At 46.6% G+C, this 22,213-nt stretch overlaps 1 protein-coding gene across 1 annotated transcript in view; it reads left to right on the top strand.

Annotated features, from left to right (window-relative positions):
• Positions 1-1,233: 1,233 nt before the first annotated feature.
• Positions 1,234-22,213, top strand: part of MAP9 (microtubule associated protein 9) — a 276,353-nt gene continuing 255,373 nt past the window's right edge. Inside the window, exon 1 of the mRNA XM_085641709.1 lies at positions 1,234-1,392. The gene's annotated coding sequence lies outside the window, so the exon portion shown is untranslated. The remainder of the gene's footprint in view (positions 1,393-22,213) is intronic.

The following is a 22,213-nucleotide window of genomic DNA, read 5'->3' as shown; positions in this document are numbered from 1 at the left end:
TAGGTGGGAGGGGCTGCTCGTGCACCCGTCCAAGAGGTCCAATAGGCAAGACCTCTGGAGTCTGCCAAAGCCAAGAGATATACATCCCAAAGGGGATACCAAATATTATTACACAACACCTTTCTAGAACTGCCAATATCTAAGCACCAGTAGGACCCAGCCCATTTAACGCCCTGTGTATTGTCTTTGCAACAACTAACAGTACTGCTGTTTTGGGTCTTGATGTTTGATCTTTGGTAACTCACTTTCTCCCTCTGCCTTTGTCCACTGATGTGTAAGAAGTAAACATTAAGGGCATATATTCCCAGTCAGAGGCGCAACTAGAGTCAAATTTCGGGGGGCTAAGAAAAACAATTCGGGGGGGGGGGGGGGGGCTGATTCTTCCAGCAACAGGCAGAGTGGAGATGCAAGGGCTTTAAGAAGGGATGAAAAACAACATACCCTCATTAACAAGCAAATGGTCTTTTAAAGACCTGTGAAGTACTCGGGTGCGGCTGTGTGTGTGTCCGGGAAGCTGTCTCAGCCCTGGCTGCCACACACGAGAGGGGGAGGGGGTGGCTGAAGCCCCTTGAGCACATTGGGCGTTGCGCGCCTGTTCCAAGGACAGAGTCCTTGGCATTGTACTCATTCACACATTCAGTGATGTTTATTTTATACAGACATGCTAATAGACCCAATTTAGGCGAGAGATTCCCAATTTTTAAGCAACAAAATGGCTTAATTTTGGCTGTCTCCTACCTGAAACTACTTATATTTCAATAGATGGTAATGGGGGAAATACATTCTCCCGATTTCTTTTTTTATTAGAATCTCACTCCTTCCTCTTATAAAATGTTGGCATGTATGTTTTATCAGCAGAGGGCTGGATGCATCACGGGACGACCCCGCCTGTGCTGCACATTCTCCTTCCTCGCCACTAACAGGTACCTGTTTCACAGCCATAAAGGACTGAAAGAGTAACACTGTTCGTCCGTTAAGAGGATTAATTTATAGAGGGAACCAAAAAGCAGGACAATTGGACTCTTGCAGTACTTCGGTCCCGGTAGTAGAACAAAAGTAAGTTGCACAACTAAACACCTGAAAGCCACTCCACTGTGCTATACTAATTTTTACTCCATAGTTCGTGTCTCTGAAGTTTGCTCAGCTTTTACACACCGCCAGGAGAACAACGTAAGAAACCGCACAAGTCCCGCCCCCTAAGGCCACTACCTCCTCGCTATTTTCAGCGCAACAGAGATTTCCTCTGTGACGTAGTTTCCGGCCGTCGCCTGGTAACGGCAATGGCTTCCCAAGCTGAGCTCCGGGCACTGTAAACGGAGGGACTGATACGGCCGCTGCCACTGGATCAATCAGCACAGTAGGAAAGCAGACGGGAGTGCCTTCGGACTACAGGTATCAACATCTTGGGGAGTCTGCCACTAGATGCGCCAGCGCTTTCACAGCTCGCTTGATTCTCTTATCGATTCACTTACATTGGCTCTCGCAGGTCGAACTGATATGTCTCACAAACGGGTTTTTAATGTCAGTATACATTGGTTTGGTATAGCACAGCCTCTGCTTGTTTAGGGCACTGAGAGTCGCTTGCCCAATTCTGCAGCCCAGTATTCGTTGTCCTCTTTGATCTCTACGTACAGTATCAGATGTAAATCATATATGTGAGTATCCTGGCTTCTGTGACCAGCTCCTATTATTTCCTGGGGACAGGGGCTCAACCAGACCCTAACTTCAGGGTGCGTGTGTGGGGGGATAGGGGGCTATACTGAAAAGTGCTGGTGGGGCTACACTTTCGCACACTGGACACGTTTAAAAGGCCAATAGGTCCGGTTTTAATGTGACAATGCATGGAAAAGGCATATGTGGTAGCCTGTCCCTTCGTGCATTAGCACATTAAAGCCAGATCTTTTATCTTCCCCCAATGCATTCCCCTGAGACACCGAGCACTGCTGGAGCTGTGTGTGTACACCAGACCTGCGGGCATCAGATGTTTGCATGATGGTTAGTACTGAGCGAATCCTATGCATGTCTGAGGAAGTAGCATAGCACGGATGCCTTGGCCCTGGTGCAAGCAGGGGAAATGGGCACCTTGAATGCTGGTGTGGTAGTAAATACAACAAGCATTGGCATAGCCAATAGGTCTCGCTTTTGGGACCTTTATAAGTATTTAGTTATGCAACTGTTGCATTGCTAAACACTTATAACGTCCCAAAAGCGAGACCTATTGGCTATGCCAATGCTTGTTAGAATCCTGGGACTCGTAGTCCTGGATTTATGCTGGGTTAAACTAGACTACAAGTCCCAGAATTGTAATTAAAAAAAAGATTCGCCTAACATGCCACGCATTGATATGAAAAATTTGGCAGCTAAATTACCATGCGGTTTGGTTGGTGGCATCTACTTAACAAACACACGATTTGATACTAAATCATTAAACTACATGTTTGCAGAGGACCCAGATCCCCCAAATACTCCTTCAAAATTGGCTTTGAAGCCTATCTTGCTTGTACAAATATGTAAGGTCATTAGTGCTTTCAACGCCGCAGGCTTTTAAGAGATACATTGTCGCAGCAGTGCACAATACTTATATCAGAGGAAGGTCGGCAGAGGTTGGCTGTTCTGTTCTCAAGCACCAGTAGAGGGCGTGCCTCGCAAATATTCTCGACTTATGATCTACCTACAGGGGGGTTCAAACCAAAATCAAAAGGGACAACTTTTTTCGGTAGATTTAAATGAAACAAAACACAAATAAATTGTTTTCACTTGAACGGTGATTTTCTCACGCAAGAATTCACAGAACCTTCCACGTTGAACTCTGCATAGATCAGGCAGCTTGTGCTGCGTGTTAGGGGCAGGCCCGTGGCTTATCAGCTCTTCTTAAAGTGAAAATAGTTTAATAGTTAGCTGGCCACGTTGTGTATTCTGGGGGTGCGGCCGCTTCCGCATCATGAGTTCTGTCAGAAACTTAAATTCACTCTAATCGAACCTGCTCTGTGTTGACGTGTTCTACGTTTCCCAGTGTAACTTTAATTGACGAGAACTTTCCTTGAAGCAATTAACTCACACAATGTCGTTTTCTGCAAACACACGTCATGATTACACAGAGCGTCCACAGACGGTTGCACACTTCTTTTGTTCTGAATGCACAACGTTTTAAAATTGAGCGCCACATCACATTATTATTTAATACAAGTATGTAACTTTTATTGGAGAGTGTGTTGCAGTAACGCATTATACATTCGAATGGGTATAAATCACACATATTATACTACTGAGAATATAAGGTCTAAAAAAAAGCCTTATCGGCAGGGGTGTGGATGATTTTTATTCTTACGTAAAGGTGTTTGTGGGATGTCACGGATGTGTGATACCAAGGTGAACCTCGTCTGCACGAGTACAGTGTTCATTTCTAAGTGTAGACTGCGCGCGCGCACACGGTGTGAAAGTCTCATTTCTGGTTTTGCATGCCCAATAGGGGACTAGACGTCCCGGATTTGGCCGGACAGTCCCGGTTTTCCGAATACTGTTCCGGGTGTCTCGGCGGTTTTCTTAATTTTAAATGTATATCCTGGTTTTTGGGACAAGATCAACTCAACCTGTGAAACAATCCACTTAGATAATTTTTTGGATTTCAACATTGAAATTATGCCCATTTCTCTGCTCTACGGCTCAAAGCAAAAACAAACGAGGGTAAAGAGAATGTCTCTGTGAGCCTTGTGCTCGGCTGGCGCCTCGGGCATGTTTAATATGGGAACACATGGGAATGCAAAGCCATTAATCAAGCAGGATGGCTCTGTCTCCACTTCACGCCCAGGGAGGAGGGAGATGCGAGCAGAGCATCAAAGGGTTGGGTGAGAAGGGAGGGGGGAATGCAAGGGTCAAAGCAGCGAAAGTGAAAGTAATGGAGCAGAGCATCAAAGGGCTGGGTGAGAAGGGAGGGGGGAATGCAATGAGCAGAGGAGCAGCTGTGCACGTGCATGTGATCTCGTGCACTCAAGGTTTAGGCCAGCCAAAAGAATGTGGGTAGCACTTTGAAAAACCCACATATAAAATGTCTCTTTGAGCCTTTGGCTCACGAGACCTAAAAATTATCAGGGTTCATCGGTCCCCTCAGCTTTCTGGGCTCTAGTGCCACTGCACCAATGGTAGCTATGCCGCTGGTCCGATGCAGAGAAAAGTGCCGTATCTATTTAAAAGTAGCATGAACTGCATAGTGATAAAATGTTTCCATAGAACACGAAGATGTGTGTGGGAGGAGTATCCAATGTGCCCAAGAAAGGGCTCTCACATACATAGAGAAGTATACTTTGGGTGTGAAGAATAAACCAGAATAAAGAAATAAAGAAAATTGTGGGGAGCTTTTATCTGGCTGTCACAAAATGAGGGGGGCTCACCAACAGCTCAAAAGGAAGGAGAATCCACAGAGAATATTAGGCTGGATACCTGTTAACAATTTGAAAAGCATGCATTTGTTAGTATTTCTATAGCATGAACCTAGCCCGAGAGCAACAGAGCGTTGCACATTATGGGAGGTGATCAAAAATGATGCAAGATTGTATTCATCAAGTGGTAGCTTAAATCTTTTTGTTACACTCACTTACAGTAGTATTTCACACATTAAAATTATAAGAAATTTTGATTAAGTGATTTCCCACAACTGCACAATTTTCAGTTAATGCCAAGCCGATTTCAAACCAAGGTCCTCAGAGGAACAGCTTAGCAACTAGACCACACCTTCTTCCGTGGTTGATTTATTTGAACTTTCAAAGAAAGCTTTAAATATTTGATTTCAACGCTCTTTGTAAACACGCAAGTTCTGTTAATGTTTTAACATAGCCCTTAGGCCTTATTCCTTATGCCGTCTAGTGAGTCGATTGAAAGCAAATTCTTTTGGTATTTATGTGTTATACATGGGTAGCACCTAAATGAGTTGTCTCTTGTTTAAGGTTGAGTTTTATCTAATTGCAGCTACACAATGGTTTAAAGTTGAGTAGGCACAGAGGATACTCAATAGATTACTTATTTCAGCAAAAATGCCTTCAAAAGTGTCACATACACCAGGTCGATAAAATCATTCATTTTAAGAACACATTCGTACTAGTATAATTTCATAAAAATTCAAATCATGTCAATTGGAGCAACACCAGGATTAAAAAGAAAAGAATAAACAAAAAACAAAAAAAAATAAAAATATATATATATATATATATATATATATATATATATATATATATATATATATATACACAATATTAGGACATCCCAAAATATCATTAGTAATAGTTATACAGTTAAAGCCTCCTTAGTTGTTGGTCACCAGCTTATAATGGTGTAAACCCTATATTCTGCCTCGAGGGATAGCCTAATTAGATACTATTTGCCACTCTACTACCTGCCTCTTTGTTTTGATAACCCACATGTGGCAAAGGAACTTAGCAACTCCGCAAACAAACACAGCTCTTGTGTCTGATTTTAAAATGCGGAGAGCTTCCCAAAAGTTCCTTGTGCCCAGTTGCTGGCAGATGGGCTTGGTCCATTTCCGTCTTGGACCTGCGTAAGCAGTGCAAGCAAACAACACATGGGCTATGGACTCTACAGGAGCCACGTATCGTGGACATTTACTGAGGCACGGGTCTTTAGTAAGCCATCTGGCTTTTACCTCATTAACTGGAAGAGTGCCAAGCCTGAATTGTACATAAAGCTTTCTGTCTTGGGTTACTAGATCAAATAGGGTTCGAGAAATCTGGTCAGTTTGTGGATTAAGAATTCTAAAGTTAGTTGACCCCTCTCGGCGCTGTCAATGTCTACTTGTTGGACCCATTCCCAATAGTGCTTCTTTAATGCAGCTTTCCGGAGCAGGGGCGAGTAGTCATTTTACAAGGCTTCTTTTAGCCCTATGTCAAATACAAGCTTCTTAATGTTACTCAGCCACCCCACCTTGTTAAAAACATCTAAGCGGATGACCTCTGCCATAGCTTCAGCATAAGATGACTACTCCGGGGTCCTCTTGACTCTGGCCCAGAATAGCAGTGGATGGAGTTTAGCAATGCCGCTAATCGGACGTTGCCCCATATCTAACATAAGTGGGCAGATTGGGGAACTTTGGGGCAGCATCACTAGGTTCCTTATGAATTTGTGCTCCGATATAGAGCTCCAGTATCTTTTCGAATCTCCACAATTCGCAACCGTACGCACAGAGGATACTTAACGGGTAACTGTATAATATAGTCCAATATTATCATTGAGGCGTTCTAGTGATATCTTTGCGCCTGTGGTTTGTAAATGTCTCCGAAAGTCTGAGATGGCAATGACAAGTGCGCGTTATGTATTTTTTTATTATACAAGCTGTTTTATTTAAAGTGCAGGTAGCAATGGGCATTGACTATAATTAAAACGTTGAGGTTTTGTTTCCTGTTATAAACAGATTCCTGATAAAACAGTGGGCAGTGGTGAGATCAGTGGATTTATGTGAATCTGCAGCTACAGAGTTTATAGCATAGTTATGAATTTACTACAATTTCCAAAATATGCAGATTTCCCCAAAATTGTTTCTAGTTAAAATGGATAAAAATAATACCACCAGACAATTTGCCACATAATTTGCATTTTTAACTGCATAATTTCAATAGCCTTGGTCCTCCAAGCTGCATACTTTAGTAACCCAGACAATGTAAAACCTCTGGACAGTGGTTTGGGGACCACCATTAGGATGACAACATTTGTATTTTACACATAACTGTGAAATATTTTCCATATTTTACGGTTCCTTGTACTACATGGGTTTTATAACACTGCTTTTTGTGCAAAACAAGTACCAGATCATGAAATATTTGTATTATTTCCTCAAAGATATAATAACTTCTCAATAAACTTACAATGGCTATGCACTGCTGTGAGATGAGCGAGGCAGTATCGTAAATTGCACCATACAGCAAGTTCCCATTTTGTTAGCACTAGGTTATAATTTTCTTATATAAAAAAAAAACTACACATGTATCCCTAAGCCAAACTTGTTTCTTGCTCTCCAAATGAAAGAAAGTTGGACAAAGATGCACGCTGTAACAGAAATTAATCATGGGAAATCGTGTTGGCATAAGAGGATATGCAGATTGTGCACACCAATTTATCTAACTACTATTTTGATCTAGGAGTAAGTAAAGTGAACAGCAATACATCCATATATTTTTTTGATGGATTCAGATCCCAAATCTGAAATCTCCAATTTATTACAAAAAATACTCAACAAAGCATTGGATATTGATTAGATAGATGAAAACACAAAGATGTACCTGACGAGACAATTTCCGAGAATACCAAAACTATATATGTTCCCAAAAATACACAAGAGCAAGATGGATCCACCATTTCCACCTATTGTGTCTGGGTGTGGCTCAGTGTTTGAACCCCTGGGGAAGTATATTGGCATACACTTACAACCCTTTGTGCAATCTTGGCAAAGGTAGATACAAGACACAACAGATTTCCTAAGACGATTGCAATAATTTCCCGCAAGGCAAAATGAAGAATGGCACCTATGCACTATAGATGTGGTTTATTTATACGCATCAATCCCACACTTTGAGGGCCTAGAAGCCATTGAATGGGCATTATTACAACAACCCACAACAAATGCACACAAAGGTTTCCTGCTTGAATTACTGAACTTTACTTTGCATCACAGCTACTTTGAATGGAACAAACAATTCTGTCTGCAGTTGAGCAGAAATTCTATGGTTTTCGCAGGGGCACCAGCGTATGCCAATATACATGGCAAAATTTCAACAAGAGGAAGTTTTATCAAACTCATCTTGGACAGATAATCTATTATTTTTCTGCTGATATTATAGACATTTTCATGATATGGAGAAACACCATGTTTATGCTGCTTGAAAATATCAGAATGCTGAACTCCAAGAACCCTAGAATACAATTCACCCATATTATCAGTAAGACAAGTTTGGCATTTTTAGATGTGTGGATGGCATCACAACAAAGATGTATAAGAAGCCGACAGAGAGGAATAGCTCCTTGCTTTTTCAAAGCTTCCACCTGCACTGTTTAATTCGAAATTTGCCATACTCGTAATTCCTTCGAGCAAGGAGAATATCCTCAGACATTACTGCATGTAAATCCACATTGGCAGAGCAAAAAGAGAGATTTATTAATAGAGGATATCCTAAACCGTTACTGGAAAATCGTGAATGTCCATCGTTATCTATGGAACGCAATAAATTGTTGCAAAGGAAACCTAAAGAAATAATAAACAGGATGGTGTTTGTGTCTAGATTTTCAATCAAATCCAGGAACACCAAAAACATTATTCTTTAAAAAAAAAAATATATATATTCTTAACTGCTGGGAACTTTTACAGCAAGAATTGGACTTCCACGGCCTGTTTGACCAGAAACCAATGTTTGCCTACACCAGATCATGTAATTTAAAGGAAATTCTATCTTTGAAGGTTTCACCAATCATCCAAGAGAAAGCAGGGACTAAAAAGTGCCTAAATAGCATTCACTTCAATAACATCACCACTGGGAATATTCTATTGCACCCAAGGACGGGAGAAAAAATTCAAACTGAATAATTCAGTCAATTGCATTTCCAGTAATGTAGTGTACACCATTAAATGACCCTGTGGCCTGCTGTATGTAGGAAAAACTGAAAGAAAGATTAAAATCAGACTAACCGAACATAAAAGTAAGATCATGAACAATAACGTTAATTTCAATCTTGCTGCTCATTGGATCGAGCATAGACACTCTGTTGCACAAATGAAGTTCCAAATCAATGAGACATTGCAAAATTTCCCATGCAGAGATAATTTCAAAACATTATTGCAGCTGGAAACATTTTGGGACAAGAAACTGGACACAATGAATCTGAATGGATTAAATGACAAATTAGAGATAGGATTCTGCTTATGAGGGATCCAGATGTAATAAACAATATGGGATACATTCAATATACAGAACACACATTAGGTACTATTTCTCTGCTTTGCATACAATAACATGTGTAAAAGCTAACCGTTCTCCTTTTTAAAGCCATGATTGTATGGCCTTTGAAGTTCCAATAGCTCCAAATAACACCTCACACCTTGTGTTTACACCTGTCTTTATTCTAACTCTTCATACAATAGGTATCCTCTCAATGTGTTTCAGTAGACTAGTTTTTGCAATATCATGATTATTATTAGAGAGCAACGATTGTCATGAAAGAGGCCAAATTTGGAATTGTTTGCAACGCATAGATTACACGTGGCACGTATAATTTGTAATACCCCCACAGTTGAATAACAGCACCTAATAGTGGTTCAGCAGATTTTATTGTCGGATAGTAGAAATCAATAATTTTGTCATCATTCTTTCCATACTATTGGATTTAGATGGCACCCATTAATGGAAATGCCACTCATGAAACTAACTTTACTAAATAGGGCAATAGCCGGCAAAACAAACTCCAGTATGGCGCTCATGGTCACTATATCGATGCACAAGATGTTGCGAGAGGCATTTCGAAACACTTGTTTTACCTGGCATACCTTGCTCAGCACGCCGTTGACTCTAACTTCGTCAGAGAGTTTGGACACGCTGGAACAAATTAGGTAAGGAATCATTAGGCAGAGGCAAATATTCGTGTGTTATATCCTGTTGAGACATAATACTCACTGAGCACTATCTGTTTAGTGCAGGTAGGTAGTGGGCAGTTAAGGATCATTTATTCGCTCCGGGAACATGTGGTTGCAGGTATGAGAATCTCCAAACTTCCTTTAATTGTGTTGAACAATCCTAATGGTAGTGATTAACTCAAAACTTTTTGTTTTATCTGCAAATAGATAAACTTACCTTAGCGTCTTAAAGGTAGATATCTGTGTCTACACAGTAAGTACAAATTGTTTCTGATGCAAGAGTTTGGGATCATCTCAGGCATGTGCTTTTCTTACGTCGCATGTTGGGTTGAGTTTTAATACATAAGACGTATTTTTAACACTCAATAGCATGGAACGCTGGCATACAAGAACAGCAATTATGTTCTCAAGGCGTAGTTGGTCCTGTCTTAGTGGAATAGCACAATCAATAAAGTTGGTGTAACACACAATATTGGCAACACACATCCTACTTAGACATTGTTATACACCTTTAAATGACAGGAATACACAAAGTAAAAAGTATAACAGTTAATAATTGACATGCGTTACAGATCCACAAATGTACATAAGGAGTTTTTTTTAGGTCTTGCCAGGCGTTAGCAGCGCATGCGTTGCTCTCGCCATGCGAAGGCTTCTTGGAATCAGTACGGATTCCGAAGCTTTCAGAAGCCCCGCCCATCTTTTTCATTCGCTGGTGTGACGCTGGCGCCATCCTCCATGGTAAACGCTGGCTCATGATTGAAATGGAGGCTTCTTAGTCCCTCCTGGTTACCGCCTTGTCCACTTTTGGCCACGCCCACAGGAACTTGATCTTTTACTCCGCGGCGTGACACAGTGTCTTCTAATTTCTCGGTGAGCACTTACTTTTTAATTCCCAAAATGACGTGGCATGGCGATAGCTTTTTAGGTCACTCTGAGGACCATGCCTGTTTATTTATTTAATTACAATTTGCTGCGCGATTTGCTTTCACCGCGCTTGTTTTGTGCTTTTAGGCAGTGTGTGTTCTTCTGCTATCTGGTTAGGCGCCCGGTCTCCAAAGCAAAATGTTCTGCTGTATTCCCAGTTTTCAGAGGTCTTGCCACGAAGTTTGTCCACTTGTACTTTTAGAAACCTTTTCGAAGGACGTTCCCTGCAGCTGCGAGGGCTTTGCAATGTCTCTGCTTGCTGCCTAGACCCCTATATATATCTTTTCGGCTGTTCGTTTTGCTGCCAGTCGCAAACTGTAAAATCGCAATTTTGAAATGTTTGAGAGTGTGCAAACTTAAAGAAAGCTGGTAGGCTCGGTGCTGAAACGGTGCCCTTCTCAGGCCTCGGCCTATGCTGGGACCTGCTTTGTTCTGTGCAGCGTTCCCTCAGAGTTAAGATGTTTGCTGCTCCGGTGCTGTAGAGGCAGGTTGCCTAGGGAGTGTGGACACCAAGGCTGGCAGCAATGAATTACAAGGTATATTTTTGGTTCCGTTCTTTCCCCCGTCCCGTTTTGTCGCCAGTGACATTGAATCGCTGACGATCTGAGAGTGGCCGCTGTTTACCTAGTGTTTTTTTCTTTTCTAGTTTGCACGCAGAGTCAGTCAGCAGCCTGTTTGCTGCGGTACAGCCAAGGTAATTTGTATTCTAATTGCAGGGGTTGCCTTGGCAATGGTTAGATGACAGGGAAACATTTGCAGACGGGGTGCACAGGCCCCTCATTGCTCACTGATCCACAGGCTGACCAGAAAGGGAGCCTAATGTTAGGGAAGTAGGGAATAATGCTTCGCACTGACCCCCGAGCACACAGGCCGTAGTGAGGTCCCGCCTTGTACTCAGCTGGCTCTGGGCTGCAACACACCAGCTTCTCACCTGAGCAATTTCAGGGACTTTTATTGTAGCCCGATACTGCAGTGTGATCAATTTTGAGCCTTCCAAAGTTTGTATCAAATAAACCTCTCTCCAGCTCTGAGGGGCCTGAAACAGAAAGTTTGTTTGTTGAAACGCCAATCGCTGTCCTCAAAAGTGTTTGCCAAAGTCTTCAACAAGAGCAGAATAGTTTTTTTACAAAGCTCTCTCTGTCTTTTGGAATGAAAGCCACATTTCCCTTTCAGTGACGTCTGAGTCCATTTCTTTCTCTTTAAGAACAAACTTTGATTTATTTCATGCCATGCCCCCCGACAATGCACAGATACACCCTGTTAGACCTGGTACCATTGGCGTTAGTCTCCCTTCCATTTTTTCTGATTGCCTCCTCTGTTTTTGATATGCTTTGCTAGTTTAGATGCTTTGGGCATTGTGCCACTTCTATTCAGTGCCACAGTTCAATTGCTCCCTATATTAAATTGATGTATTGATTAGTGACTCTGTTAGAATCCGGGGTCTCTGGTTGGCGCAGGTATGCACTTGCGACAAGCAGGGACCCTTTTCATCTAAGTCAGGGCAAAGGATCACCTCTTTAAAAATAACCCCTGCTCACCCTCTAGGTAACGTGGCGCGAGCAGTCAGGCTAAATTTCCAGAGGGCATATAGGTTAAGCGTTCAAGTTGTCCCACACAATAATCACCACCCCACCACACAAAGACACAAGGCTGTATTTATGTCCAAAATATAATTCTTTATATAAAAGGTTTTCTTTCAGGCAGGTTGCATAAATACAGTTCTCTTGGTAAAATAATCCAGTTACTCTCAAAATGCTTTACGGGCAGTCCACAGTTGTAAAAATGGCACAGTTCTCTTTAAAATAGGTTTCTTAGGTCTTCTGGGCACTTCGTAGCGCCTTTGGGGTGCCTTTGGCAAGGTTTTTACAGTGCCTTGCCGTTTCCCACGCTTCTCGCGTGAGCCGGAGTACGCTTGCCGAGTCTCACTCTTCTCGAGTGAGCACCGGTAATGCTTTTCAATGCAGTACGGTTAAAACGTAGGTACGGTTCGAACCTTGCTGTTCCCAGGGTAAGTACGGGTCGAACCAAGGCTGTTACGGCTCGAACTCAGCCAAAAGGAGCACTTTTCAAAGCGCCATTATTTCAGCTGGCAGTACGGTGCGAACCAGGCACAAGTATTTACAAGGCGGGTACGAACCAAGGCACTTCACAGGCAGTACGGTGCGAACCAGGCACAAGTATTTACAAGGCGGGTACGAACCAAGGCACTTCACAGGCAGTACGGTGCGAACCAGGCACCCGTAGTTACAGGGCAGGTACGGTTCGTACAAAGGCAAGTACGGGCCGTACTTTTCACGCGCTGGCACAATACCTTGCAGATTTCACGGGGAAGGTTCGTGGCGGCCTCGCGGTCCAGTCCAGGGGTGTCCCACGTCGCGCTGGTGTCCCCAGTGTCCAGGGGACGGCGGAGCTTCGTGGGGCGCTCGGGCAGGATGCAGGTTGCCACGAAGGGGGTCAGAAGCAGGAGGGCAGCCTCGGGGTGAGATCACAGCGCCGCGCGCTGTTAGCTTCGGCCGGAGACGCGAACCAGGGCACTTTAGTCCTTTGCAGAAGCCTCTACAACCCGGCAGGGGTCACAGGGACTCGGCGCTCAGGCGCGGAGATCTCCACCTTACTTTGCGAGCTACGGCTCGAGGGGGCAACTGTTCACGGTGCTCGGGCTGTCAGGCCTTTACGTTGTTTGCAGCCACGCCAGCAGCAGAAGTCGCGTTGCTCAGCGAGATCAGGGGATGCACAGGTTCTCCGGGGTCAGCTTGCTGAATCACTTCAAGGCACTTCTCCTCTTCTTTCAGGATGGTAGCGCCCACTGTTCCTGGGGCGCAGGTCAGGGGGCAAGTTCACACGCAAGCCCTTGGAGATTGTTTTAAAGGCACAAGTTGAATCAAAGTCCTTTTCTTCAGGCTTTCCCTCTCCTTCCAGCAGACAGGCACCCACTGCAGGCCAGTCTCTCAGGCAGAGAGACAGTATTCCTCCTTCAGCTTCTCCAGGTCCTTCTCCTTCAGGCAGAGTTTCTTCTTGGCGCAAACAGGATCTGATTTCTTTGGAGCCAGGCTCCTACTTTTATACACCAATTCTTTTGTTCTTTAGCGCCAGGGGGCCTGGGCCTGGCTCAGTCCAGTTTTTGGAGCACTTTGTTGTGGTGACTCTGCGCTTTCTTTTCAGCAGCAGGGCAGAGACATCAGCCGCTCCACAGGGGGCGGTGCCGGCTTTGTGCTGGCAGAGCACAGGTCTATTCAGAGTCAAAGGTGTACTCCTCCCACCCATCCTGGTGTAATCTCTCTACCCACCACCTGGCAGCCAACCTGTCTCTGGGGTTTCCCCAACCCTGCTCCTTACTGTTGCTAGGCAGAACACACACACAGCGCAGAGGCGGACTGAATGGCCAGATCAGTAAATACTAACTTTCTAAAAGTAGTATTTACAAACACAGGATATTAAAATAAACTTTACTAAAAGAAGTATTTTATTATTCTGAGTCCAGGCATACTAAACATGACTTTCTACCATGCTCTATGAGTCCACTGGGGTCACAGCGTGTAGTGACTCCAGCAGCCCATTCTGGCCTATGGAGAGCAGGTAGCCTTCAATAGTGAAAAACGAAAATGGCTGTAATTCACTATTAAGACATGCCACACACATCAGGGCATGTCCTACCTTATGCCTACAATGCACCCTGCCCTTGGGCCTACCAGAGGGGTGACTAATATGTAGTTAAGGGAAGGTTTAGGGACTGGCAAGTGGGTGCACTTGCGCAGTCAGCGCGACGGTACCAGACCGCACGCAGGTTCTGCAGTGGCAGATCCTAGACACATTTTACTAGGCCGCTTCTGTGGGTGGCACAACCAGTGCTGCAAGCCCACTAGCGGCATTTGTATTTACAAGCCCTGGCACTCCTGGTGCACTCTACTAGGGGCTGACAGTAAACCAAATGAACCAATCATGGACACCAATCAATGTATACATTTTACCATAGGGAGAGCATATGCACCTTAGCACTGGTCAGCAGTGGTAAGGTGCCCAGAGTCATAAATCAGCCAACACCAGGTCAGAAAAAATACAGGAGGAAGGCAAAAAGTTTAGGGATGACCCTTCAAAAAGGGCCAGGTCCAACACAACCCCCTTCCAGCCAAAACGCAGGGTAGACCAATCACCACCGTGATGGTCTTCCCTGCTTGGGGCGATAGAACAAGGACCTGGCCCGCAACTGCAGGGGCAGACTCCATTTCTACGCCAATCTGAACCTATCGGACTCCCTCTGTCCATACTCTCAGGGCCCACCAAGCCAATCCATGGGGAACCCTTCTCCTTGCCTGTGGACACCACCTGTGCAGCACCTAACCTTAACTGGCCCACAGGTGTGTCCCACCAGAGAGACAGCAAAATGCTACAGTGGCCACTGACAGTAGTCAGGGATGAGACCCAGGCCGTATGCCTCTCAGGGCTCTCAATCCTCTGTGGTGCCAGGGAGCAGGGGCCAGTAGCCCCAGGTGCTTGGCACCCTTTGTCCATTCTCCCCCTTGTCAGGTCAGGTATGACATCCTGGCACTGACCCACCAGCCCCGGGACTGTACCCAGCGGCTGGACCAAAGACTGGGGTGGCCTCTCCCACACCCGGTCCTCCTCCTTGGGGCTCTGTACCCTCCCACCTGGAGTGGCACCCCCTTCCAGAATTGCCACGGCACCTGTGGCAGGTGTCCTGCGCAATTCGCCCACCAGTTCAGGGGTTCTATCCTGCAACTGGGTGCCCAGGTCAGGGGGGACACCCTGAACCTGGCCCTTCAACCTAGGGTCTAAACCCTTCAGTTGAGCCGGGGTCAGAGGCGAGGACTCCCTCCCTCTGCACCCCCTTCCAGAGTACTGCCCACTCCCAACTGGCGTGGTACCCCTAGAAGCAACATGGGTCAGGACACTGATTACAGTGGTCCCACCCTCCAGGTCAGACAACACCTGAACCTGGCTTCCCAACCCTGGGTCCAACCCATGCGGTTGAACGCTCGCCTGGCGCACCAGGACTTCCCGGGGAGCACGCATGCCCCCCCTGAGGGTGACACATAACTCATGTGTCGTGTGACAGTCTGCCTGGCGCTGATCTCCAGACCCCTGTCCATCTGACAGTGCCTGAAGATCCCCCAGGACAGAAGTGGTGTCACCATGGTCACTCACGGGGGACGCAGCCCTTCTGGCTGGCCCCTGACCCACTGGTTCTTCCACTGGGGACTCTTTCCCCCTCTCACCCCTCAATCTGGACCTCTGCACCCTCCCAACTGGAGCGGTACTGCCAGACACCAGAACTGATGGAGGCCTGCTTACAGACACTCCCAGCTCACCAGACACTAGGGGATCCCCCTCAACGGGTGGCCCATCAGGACAGCCTAGGCTCCCCGCCTGGTGTTCCCTTAAAGAACCATCCAGGCTCTGAGACTGGGTTTCGGGCACCTGGGGGCACGCAGCCCCACACTCACTCCTTCTCCACTGAGACAGGACGTGAGCCCCTACACCCCTCCCACTACCATGGGACCTAGCTGGGCTACTCTGCACCACTTCCACCACTCTGGGTTGGAAGATACCTGAGCCACTCCCCACAGGGTCACTCCCCAATGCCTCTCCAGACCCTCTGGAATCCACCAAAAGGTCTGCCTCCAATGTGAGTTCCCTGCGGTCAGAGAACTCACCCTCCCACAGGTGTTGGCCTAGCTCTGGAAAACAGGGACTTAAAATATGCTCTCCCACAATTGGATCACACAGCCCCCTAGCAGGGTTAACCAAACTAGCCTTCACCTTACCATCCAGTGCCTCACACACGTACTCCACACCACTCTCCTGAGACTGGCAAGACAGTATCTGACTGTCTCTGTCACACAACCCACACTCTTCTGGGCGGTCTTCACACTCACCTACCAGGACTTCAATGTTGGGGGAACCCCTCTCCCTGCGCCTCTCATCTAGAGCCAGTAGAGTGTCCCTCCCGCCACTAGGACTATGAACCCCTGCGCCAGTTACCCTATTCCCTTCAGGGATACTGCGCACTACTGGAGCTACCTCATGCCCTTGAACCTCCTGGTGTGTGTTAACCCCCTCCTTCAAGTCAGGCGCCACATCTCTGGGTGTGCGTACTACTCTTTCAACACTAGAGAATTCAATACTGCTGCCACCATCTGAGCTGGATTCCTCCTCCCACTCAGAAAAGCTCAATCTCTGAGCTACGCACCTTTCTTGTTGCTGGGCTGAGACACTCATGGCCTCAAGCCTCTCGAGCTCCATATCATATTTCTTCATTAGGAAGTCATGCTCCATCTGAATCTTTCTTTCTTCAAGAGCCATTTTCTTTTCTTCCAGAGCCAGCTTTCTGCTTTCTAGCTCCAATTGGATTTTTAATTCCAGCTTTGCCAATAACACTTCGTGATCCCTGGCGGCCTGTCTGTCTGCCAGCTCCTCTGGCAACAGGCCTCTGCCAAAACTGCGAACGCTTTCCGCTGGTTTCAATGGTGTAACTTCCTTAGTTGCACCCCTTGATTCAATCCAGGCTTTCAGCATCTTGTAGAGATCTGATCTGTTCTTGCATCCTGCATGTGGAACCTTGAGCTTCCTGCAGAAGTACTTGAGTTCAGTTCTCTTGTAGCTGTTCAGTTTTGACTCATCCCATTCAACCTCTCCAGCCTCAGAGGCTTCAGACGCGGTTTTCTCTATGCTGTTTGAGCCCGGCATGGCTTCAAACGCAAGGGATCTTCTTTTTCCTTGGCAAGCGAAAATTAAAACTTGAAAAAGTTCTGTGGTTTAAGCTACTGGACTGTCCACTGTGCAATGGTTAGTAATCACTGCGCAGACACCAAGAACGCAAATCCGTAAATCCGCACCGCTGCCACCAATGTTAGAATCCGGGGTCTCTGGTTGGCGCAGGTATGCACTTGCGACAAGCAGGGACCCTTTTCATCTAAGTCAGGGCAAAGGATCACCTCTTTAAAAATAACCCCTGCTCACCCTCTAGGTAACGTGGCGCGAGCAGTCAGGCTAAATTTCCAGAGGGCATATAGGTTAAGCGTTCAAGTTGTCCCACACAATAATCACCACCCCACCACACAAAGACACAAGGCTGTATTTATGTCCAAAATATAATTCTTTATATAAAAGGTTTTCTTTCAGGCAGGTTGCATAAATACAGTTCTCTTGGTAAAATAATCCAGTTACTCTCAAAATGCTTTACGGGCAGTCCACAGTTGTAAAAATGGCACAGTTCTCTTTAAAATAGGTTTCTTAGGTCTTCTGGGCACTTCGTAGCGCCTTTGGGGTGCCTTTGGCAAGGTTTTTACAGTGCCTTGCCGTTTCCCACGCTTCTCGCGTGAGCCGGAGTACGCTTGCCGAGTCTCACTCTTCTCGAGTGAGCACCGGTAATGCTTTTCAATGCAGTACGGTTAAAACGTAGGTACGGTTCGAACCTTGCTGTTCCCAGGGTAAGTACGGGTCGAACCAAGGCTGTTACGGCTCGAACTCAGCCAAAAGGAGCACTTTTCAAAGCGCCATTATTTCAGCTGGCAGTACGGTGCGAACCAGGCACAAGTATTTACAAGGCGGGTACGAACCAAGGCACTTCACAGGCAGTACGGTGCGAACCAGGCACAAGTATTTACAAGGCGGGTACGAACCAAGGCACTTCACAGGCAGTACGGTGCGAACCAGGCACCCGTAGTTACAGGGCAGGTACGGTTCGTACAAAGGCAAGTACGGGCCGTACTTTTCACGCGCTGGCACAATACCTTGCAGATTTCACGGGGAAGGTTCGTGGCGGCCTCGCGGTCCAGTCCAGGGGTGTCCCACGTCGCGCTGGTGTCCCCAGTGTCCAGGGGACGGCGGAGCTTCGTGGGGCGCTCGGGCAGGATGCAGGTTGCCACGAAGGGGGTCAGAAGCAGGAGGGCAGCCTCGGGGTGAGATCACAGCGCCGCGCGCTGTTAGCTTCGGCCGGAGACGCGAACCAGGGCACTTTAGTCCTTTGCAGAAGCCTCTACAACCCGGCAGGGGTCACAGGGACTCGGCGCTCAGGCGCGGAGATCTCCACCTTACTTTGCGAGCTACGGCTCGAGGGGGCAACTGTTCACGGTGCTCGGGCTGTCAGGCCTTTACGTTGTTTGCAGCCACGCCAGCAGCAGAAGTCGCGTTGCTCAGCGAGATCAGGGGATGCACAGGTTCTCCGGGGTCAGCTTGCTGAATCACTTCAAGGCACTTCTCCTCTTCTTTCAGGATGGTAGCGCCCACTGTTCCTGGGGCGCAGGTCAGGGGGCAAGTTCACACGCAAGCCCTTGGAGATTGTTTTAAAGGCACAAGTTGAATCAAAGTCCTTTTCTTCAGGCTTTCCCTCTCCTTCCAGCAGACAGGCACCCACTGCAGGCCAGTCTCTCAGGCAGAGAGACAGTATTCCTCCTTCAGCTTCTCCAGGTCCTTCTCCTTCAGGCAGAGTTTCTTCTTGGCGCAAACAGGATCTGATTTCTTTGGAGCCAGGCTCCTACTTTTATACACCAATTCTTTTGTTCTTTAGCGCCAGGGGGCCTGGGCCTGGCTCAGTCCAGTTTTTGGAGCACTTTGTTGTGGTGACTCTGCGCTTTCTTTTCAGCAGCAGGGCAGAGACATCAGCCGCTCCACAGGGGGCGGTGCCGGCTTTGTGCTGGCAGAGCACAGGTCTATTCAGAGTCAAAGGTGTACTCCTCCCACCCATCCTGGTGTAATCTCTCTACCCACCACCTGGCAGCCAACCTGTCTCTGGGGTTTCCCCAACCCTGCTCCTTACTGTTGCTAGGCAGAACACACACACAGCGCAGAGGCGGACTGAATGGCCAGATCAGTAAATACTAACTTTCTAAAAGTAGTATTTACAAACACAGGATATTAAAATAAACTTTACTAAAAGAAGTATTTTATTATTCTGAGTCCAGGCATACTAAACATGACTTTCTACCATGCTCTATGAGTCCACTGGGGTCACAGCGTGTAGTGACTCCAGCAGCCCATTCTGGCCTATGGAGAGCAGGTAGCCTTCAATAGTGAAAAACGAAAATGGCTGTAATTCACTATTAAGACATGCCACACACATCAGGGCATGTCCTACCTTATGCCTACAATGCACCCTGCCCTTGGGCCTACCAGAGGGGTGACTAATATGTAGTTAAGGGAAGGTTTAGGGACTGGCAAGTGGGTGCACTTGCGCAGTCAGCGCGACGGTACCAGACCGCACGCAGGTTCTGCAGTGGCAGATCCTAGACACATTTTACTAGGCCGCTTCTGTGGGTGGCACAACCAGTGCTGCAAGCCCACTAGCGGCATTTGTATTTACAAGCCCTGGCACTCCTGGTGCACTCTACTAGGGGCTGACAGTAAACCAAATGAACCAATCATGGACACCAATCAATGTATACATTTTACCATAGGGAGAGCATATGCACCTTAGCACTGGTCAGCAGTGGTAAGGTGCCCAGAGTCATAAATCAGCCAACACCAGGTCAGAAAAAATACAGGAGGAAGGCAAAAAGTTTAGGGATGACCCTTCAAAAAGGGCCAGGTCCAACAGACTCCATGATTGGGTTATTTGATTTACTTGTCAGACCCTAGTACAGTGCACCATGTGTGCCCAGGGCTTGTAAATTAAATTCTACTGGTAAGCTTGCAGCACTGGTTGTGCCACCCACAGAAGCAGCTTGCAAAGTGTGTCTCAGGCCTGCCATTGCAGGGCCTGTGTGCAGTCTGTGACTGCCGTGTCGACTTGGCCAGTGCACCCACTTGCCAGTCCCTAAACCTTCCCTTATCTTCATATCAGACACCCCTAAGGTAGGCCCAAGTCAGGGTGCATTGTAAGTATAAGGTAGGACATGCCCTGGTGTGTGTGACATGTCCTAATAGTGAATTACAGCCATTTTCGTTTTCACTATTGCAAGGCTACCTGTTCCCCATAGACCAGAATGGACAGTTTGATTATTACATCTTATAATCCTAACTGACTCAAGGAACATGGTAGAAATTCGAGTTTAGTATGCCTGAACTCAGAATGATAAAACACATCTTTTAGTGAAGTTGGTTTTAACATTCTGTGTTTGAAAATACCACTTTTAGAAAGTAGGTATTTTCTTGCTTAACTGTCCAAGCCTACCTCAGCTAGGCTGTGTATTGTGTGTCTGGTTTTGTGAGTGACCGGGGCTGGGGGATTCCAGGAGAGAGGGTGAGTCAGCACAGGACTGAATAGAACGATCTGCAGGTAGATGAGTGGGAGGAGCTGCACCTGGGACCTGAATAGGGCTGTGCCTTCCCTCCATAATGCTGCCTCCACCTCCAGTGGTGCATCTGATGTACCTGGCCTGCTCTGTGAAAGGAAAGAAGGAGTCTTGTCAGCAAGGTGCTCCAGGACTGACCAGAACTGGTTTGGACTAGGCAAAGGCCTCTCTGCCTTCAGAGAACAAAGAGAAAAGTAGTATAAATATGGGGACCCAGACCCCAAGATTTTAGATCACTTCTGGAACAACAAGACAAACCTCTGCCAAGGAGAAGAACCAAAGGAAGCTGTTGGAGTTGTACTGCCCCCCTGCCAGTATGCTGTGTTGCTGGGTTGGCCTACAGTGATGTCTTCAGAGCCAAGGAGAGAAGAAGGAACTTTCAAAGGACTTTGATCATCTTGCAGAATATTTCTCCAAGGGCTTGAACTTGTGCTTGCCTCCTGCTTCAGTCTCGGGGACAAAAGACTTCACCACCAGCTCGACTCTGAATTTCCTTGCTGGGAATTCTATCTGCAGAAGCTTGCGTGTCGCTGGGAGCTGGAAGCACGACGCAACAAGAAGAAGCGTGTCGCTGCCGCAGCTGTAGTTGTCGCATCGCCGGAGAAGCGTGCCGCCGCATCTCCCCAGAAGCGTGTCTTTGTCGCAGCTGTCTGCTGTCGCATCACCGGAGAAGCGCGTCGTAACTGTGAGGGTCGCCGTCGCATCACCAGAGAAGCGTGTCGCAGGGCCTGTCGTGGCTCCAAAGTACAGAGTCGCTTCAAGGCTGCCAGGGCGTGCACACATCGTCTTCACATCGTCGCATCAAGGGCGCCATCTTATCGCATCGCACCGGATTGTCGCATCGCATCGAGGTGCCATCTTGCCGCATCGCAACCCGGCCGCAGCACGAGAATCTACGCATCACCACCTCTCCGGTAAGGATCAAGACGCATCCCCTACTCTGCGCAAGCATTGAGGCGCGACACATCGCCTCCATTGAAGCAAGGAACCGACGCATCTCCAACGCTGCGAGTCTTTTGTTTATTTTGCGTTATGCATCCAGGTACTTTTGTGAGAACTGTGTCGCATTTACCATCTTTAAGTCAATTTTGAGTACAGTATTGTGATTTTTTGTCATTTGTGGTCTTATGTTAAGTCTATATAAAGAATACTTATTGTTATAAAACCTGTGTGGTGTCCATCTGTAGTGTTTCCACTGTATTACTGTATGTGTTCACAAATGCTTTACACACTGCCTCTGAGATAAGCCTGTCTGCTTGTGCCAAGCTACCAAGGGGGTGAGCAGGGGTTATCCAGTAGGGTAATCCCCTTTCCCTGACTTAGAAGCAAGGGTCCCTATTTGGTCATAATCTTTATTTCGGTTGTAAAACCATAAATAATACACACATATTCTTCCTTAGCAATGGAGCCA

This window comes from Triturus cristatus, chromosome 2_2 (assembly GCF_964204655.1).
Source record: "Triturus cristatus chromosome 2_2, aTriCri1.1, whole genome shotgun sequence".
NCBI lineage: Eukaryota > Metazoa > Chordata > Amphibia > Caudata > Salamandridae > Triturus > Triturus cristatus.
Note: the sequence above shows the minus strand (reverse complement) of the source record. Positions and strands in the feature narration are given on the sequence as shown.